Genomic DNA, 6,000 nt, shown 5'->3' with positions numbered 1-6,000 from the left:
TAGATTCCATCTAGATATCCATCCTACTCCTACAGTAGATCAACTATCATCAACATCCACTATAAGGACTCATTGAGTCAATATTTATGTGTAGTCAAACTCCAGCAGCCACACTGCGAGCAGCTGTAGCACCGCAGATTAAAGAACCGGTTACACTACTGCAGCATCGAGAAAGTCACTAATGAGTGAGCAGACATCCATGTGACTTTTTAAGTTGGTCACACTCAGTGCTAGTTATTCTCTAACAATCACCTGCACTCTCGCTCCAGTGTCACTATATCGCAGACTCAAGACTTATCTGTCTGAAGGAAGCAATCCGTGTATTAGTTTATTTGGATCAATCATCATCCCCATGATGATCCTATGATCAGAAATAATTTAGAAATTAACCATCAATGACACGTCTCAAATTTTTAATTCTTTAAGAATATGTGTTATCGTCTTGTTAATTCCTTGGATGATTCATGGACATATAAAATATAAATGGTAATATAAATGCCCTTTAAGCACAAAATCATGTCCTAGTAATATGATATGCATCAGCCAAGATTGGCTTCTAGGGCATACATCCAATATTTCTTTGGTCCAATGGTTGGTGAGGGTATTCATTAGGTCGCTCGCAGCTACATGAAGTCATCTAGCCTCTATAAAAAATTTCACATGAAGACTGGTGCAGATTAGGGACTTAGAGGTGCTAGCCTGCAAGCAACTTTGACAGTTGATCTCTTCCTTCTTTTACAAGCACCTTGGACACTCCAAAGTAGTAGAGGATCTAGAGGAGGAAGAGAGGAGGAGGAGAAGAGCTATGGAATACCAAAAAATAGCAAGGGAATTGATCATCCATGATGCCAAAGGAGAGGAGACTCCTTTTAATAGACTTAGAATTAGGGTTTCATCCAAGAGAGGGCGCCATATTCTCCATGCCACAAACCTTTTTGGGCATCCAAAAATTTCTAGATTAGAAAGTTGGCATGGTGAGGGAGATTTGGTATCTCACATGCCCAAAAACTCTCCAAAAAAAATAGGAAAAAATCAATATGGTGCCAACAAATTTTCTTGTATGAAAATTCTTTTCTTAGTTTACATCTTATCTCTAATTCGGATCACATTCGAATTATGCAAGAGATAAGAATATGACTCATCAAATATTGCTGCCCACTCTTATTGGACCCTCTATCATGACACCAAAAATTACAACCCAAATCTAATTAGGCATGGAGAAATTGGCATGGGTTCAGGAGTGGCGCAGGAGATAAGGATAGAGTCCAAGTTGACAAGAACTCTTCATTTTCAATTCTGATTCTAATCTGAATCAAATTTGGATTGAACTCACTGATAAAAATAATCTAATCTAATTAGAAACTTAGATATCTCATCAAATTTCTAACCCAATTAGGAATTAGCCGAGTCAAAATCTTGATCAAATCAGGATCAAATTTTTCTTGTAATCGGACTCGATCATATCAAATCCAATTAGAGTCGAACTGAATCCAATTCAATTAGACTTGATCCAAAACTCTTTGCTCAATCAAATTGAGTCAATTAGTAATCTAATTACTAATTAATTTTTTATTAATAGTAGAGTCTCAATCTCAGTGGGACTTTTCCATAAAATCCTAGTCTGAGTAGGACTCTTCATCAAAGTCACAATCCAAGTAGACTCTTTAGCCATCTGATCTGATCAAATCTTTTAATATGTGTGACCCCATAGATTTGAACCTAAGTCAGTAACATAGGAACAACTTCTTATATCAATCGATGTAACTATCTAGCAATGGTGATCTGACGATCGAATAGGTCGAAGTGTTGCAAAGCAACCTTCTAAAACCTGCTGGCGTATGGTTACCGTATAATTCATCCCTTTGATCCAAATGCTTAAGATGACCTAAGATTTTACTGTCAGCCCTAATTTAGTTGATCACATTGTATTTCAACCTTTCAAATCCATCTCATGGATTATCCTGGTTAAGATTTTGCTAAATTGAAATACACCGATGCATATCTCCTACTAATTCAGAGGGGTCAATTCCATCTTGACTCACACACCGACTTGATAAGTACTTGACTGCACCCAGTATCCTTCCATCACAGAGTTAGAAACTCAGATGGTCTGATACTAAAGTATAGTGAGTTGCTTATAAATCATCGGGGTGGTCTCAGGTCTGTAAGATACTTATACCCATACCCTTCATGAGCTACTCTTGACAGGAGAGTGCTCGGCACATGGTCATGTTCGATGTGACTGTACTCCTACATTCCATCTGCATACCATAATAGTGTCTCTACACTCCTTGGTTAAGAGGATAATCAACTCATATGGCACACAATAACCTTCACTTGATATTGCTATCGTTCTAGTAATAGCATATCGTTTGATCGCGAATATTTTTTAGGACTTAATGATAAATCCTCCTTTATCGATTAATTATAGTCCTAAGGACTTCATTACAACACAGAAGTTCAAAGATGATCAACTAGTAATAAAAATATCAAATAATTTTTATTAATAAAAATTTATATATAATTTACAAGATGAGCATAATCGTTAACAGGCTAACGATTGCTTTTGGGATATATTTACCAACAACTCTCACTTGGATTAAAACCAATCGGTATAGTATCGAATATCCATCTTCAACTTGTGGTCATCGAACTCTTTGATTCTGAGAGCTATAGTAAATGGATCTGTCGGGTTCTCCTTCCCGTTGATCTTTTAAAAGTCGATGTCACCTCGATCCACGATCTCCTGGATAAGATGAGAGCGGTGCAGAATATATTTGGTGCGCTAATAGGATCTTGGCTTCTTGGCTTGAGCAATGGCTTCAGTATTATTATAGTATAACAAGATAGGTTCATCAATAGAGGATGCCACTCCGAGCTCGTCGATGAACTTCCACAACTATACAGCTTCCTTCGCAGCATCAGATGCCGCGATATACTCCACTTCGCAAATAGAGTCTGCCACGGTGTACACTTAAAACTTTTTCAGCAGATCACTCCACCATTTAGGATAAAAATATAATCCGACACACTCTTGCTATCATCATGATCTGACTGAAAGCTGGAGTCGGTGAACCCCACAAGTTTCAAGTTAGTTTCACCATACACAAGCCACTGGTCCTTAGTATTTCTCAAATACTTAAGAATAGTCTTTACGACTTTTCAGTGATTTTTTTCTGGATCAGACTGGTATCTACTCACTAGCTCTAGTAAGTATGCCACGTCTGATCTCATACATATCATGACGTACATAATAAAACCTACTGTCGAAGCATATAGAACTCTACTTATACGCTCTCTCTCTTGAGGAGTTGTCAGATAATTTCCTTCTGAAAAAAAATTTTTTAGTCTATCGGAAGATAGTCTTTCTTAAAATTCTCCATGCTGAACCATTTCAGTATGGTATCTATGTACGTGAATTGAGAGAGTCCGAGCAGCCTCTTAGATCTATCCCTATAGATCTTCATCCCTAGGATATAGGCTGCTTCTCCCAGATCCTTCATGGAGAATTTTGATGACAGCCATACTTTTATTCTCTATAATATAGGGATATCATTTTTTATTAAAAGAATATCATCTACATACAATACAAGAAATATAATTATTGAACCATTTGCCTATATGCAGGGTTCCTCTTCATTCCTAATGAAGCATTACGTTCTAATTATCTTATCAAAATGTATGTTCCAACTCTGAGATGCTTGCTTCAATTCATAAATGGATCTCTGAAGCTTGCATACCTTGGACTCATCTATGGATATGAAACCTTCAAATTGTATCATATACACCTTTTCGTTCAGCTCTCTATTTAAGAAAGCTGTCTTCACATCTATTTACCAGACTTCATAGTTCAGGTATGCTACTATTGCAAGCATAATCCGAATAGACTTAAGCATTGTCACAGGAGAAAATATCTCATCATAGTCAATACCATAATGCTGGTGATATTTCTTGACAACCAAACAGACTTTATAGGTCTTCACCTTTCCGTCTATGCCCCTCTTCCTCTTGAAGACCCACTTACACTCTATGGGTTTAACCTCTTCAGGTGGGTCAACCAATGTCCATACATCATTGACCTTCATGGACTCCATTTTGGATTTCATGATTTTAAGCCATTTATCAAAGTCAGACCTCTGTATCGTATCCATGTAGGTGATCGGATCCTCATCGTTCTCATCGAGTTCGACAGGATCTCCATCCCAAATTAAGAAATCTAAGTATCTGTCCAACTGATGTGCTACTTTACCAGATCGCCTTAAGTATGTTTGTTCATTGGGCTCTAGATTTGATCTTATCAAATCTGGTTCAGATTCAATTATTGGTGTCGGTTCTTCTACCTGTCGAACTTCGTCAAGCTCGATTTTAGAAGCACTTATTCCTTTACTAAGAAATTTCTTTTTCAAAAAGTATGCCTTACTGCTGACAAATATCTTTTGTTCAGCAGATAGGTAAAAGTAATATCCCCTCATTTTCTTAGGATACCCTATGAAATTATATTTATCAGACCTAGGACTGAGCTTATCAATTTGTAATCATTTAACATAAGTCGGACACCCCCAGATCCTAAAATAAGAGAGATTCGGCCTATGCCCTGATCATATCTTATATGGTGTCTTACTAACTGACTTACTCAAAATATTATTGAGTACAAGACAGACTATTTCAAGTGCATATCCTCAAAAGAAGATCGATAGAGTTGCAAACCCTATCATGAACCGAACCATGTCCAACAAGGGTCGATTCCTCCTTTCTGAGACACCATTAAGTTATAGTGTCTTTGGAGGGGTCCATTGAGAGAATCTCATTCTCTCCTAGATATGTCAAAAATTTACTGGAGTGGTATTCACCCTCTTAGTCAGACTGAAGAGTTTTAATATTTTTTTCAGTTTATTTCTCTACTTCATTATGGAACCGTTTGAATATTTTAAATGATTCGAACTTGTGTATCATCAAGTAGATGTACCCATACCTAGATAGGTCATCAATGAATGTAATAAAATAGCTATACCCTCCTCTGGCATATGTGCACATAGGTCCACAAACATCAGTATGTATCAAACCCAGCACATCATTGGCTCGTTCACCTTTTCCAGTAAAAGATGACTTGATCATCTTTCCAAGCAAACAAGACTCAGGTAGGTAACGATTCATAATCGTCTTTATCAAGAATTTCTCCTTGAGCTAACCTGGTCATCCTGTTCTTGTTGATATGACCTAGCTTACAATGCCAAAAGTAGGCATCCATCACATCATTTATTCTAGGATGTTTATTTGAAATATACATTACATTAGGCCTAGATATAATATAGATACCATTATTCAACTGTCCGCACAAAATTGTAACACCATTCAAAATGATATCACAAAAATTTTTTTTATTGATATTTCATAATTGAAATTGGCCAAAAGGCCTATAGAAATAATATTTAAAAGAAAATTAGGATAGTAATGACACTCATCAAGAACAATGTAACGAGACTCGAATATAAGCTTGATGATTCCTAAAGTTAGAACTAGAACTGATCTTCCATCTCCAACGTTTAGAAATCTCTCGTCATCTCTAAATCTCATAGTGATCTGAAGACCTTGCAATGAATTGTAAATGTGAATAGGGCTATCAGTATCCAATACCCGGGTTATTATATCAAAAAGAGAGAAGTTACAGGGTACTATCACATAAGTACCTTGTCTAGCAACTAATTATTTCTTTTTCTTTGGCCTGTTCGGATCAAGAAAAGTGATATACCGAGGATAATTCCTCTTCCAGTGACTCTGCTTCTTGCAAAAGAAGTACTTTGCCTTACTTTGATCAGTCTTGAACTTAAGTTTCTGGGACTGACTCCCAGCACCAGGCACCTTCTTATTCTTCTTCTTTTTCTCTTTCTTAAAGGGATAATGATTACCTGAAGAAGATCCTCTCATTAAATTCACCATCTCCTTGTGGAGTTGGTGATCCTTCTCAAAAGTCTGTAGCAACCCCAACAAACCATGGTAATT

This window comes from Elaeis guineensis, chromosome 1 (assembly GCF_000442705.2).
Source record: "Elaeis guineensis isolate ETL-2024a chromosome 1, EG11, whole genome shotgun sequence".
NCBI lineage: Eukaryota > Viridiplantae > Streptophyta > Magnoliopsida > Arecales > Arecaceae > Elaeis > Elaeis guineensis.
This window is presented reverse-complemented; position numbering follows the sequence as displayed.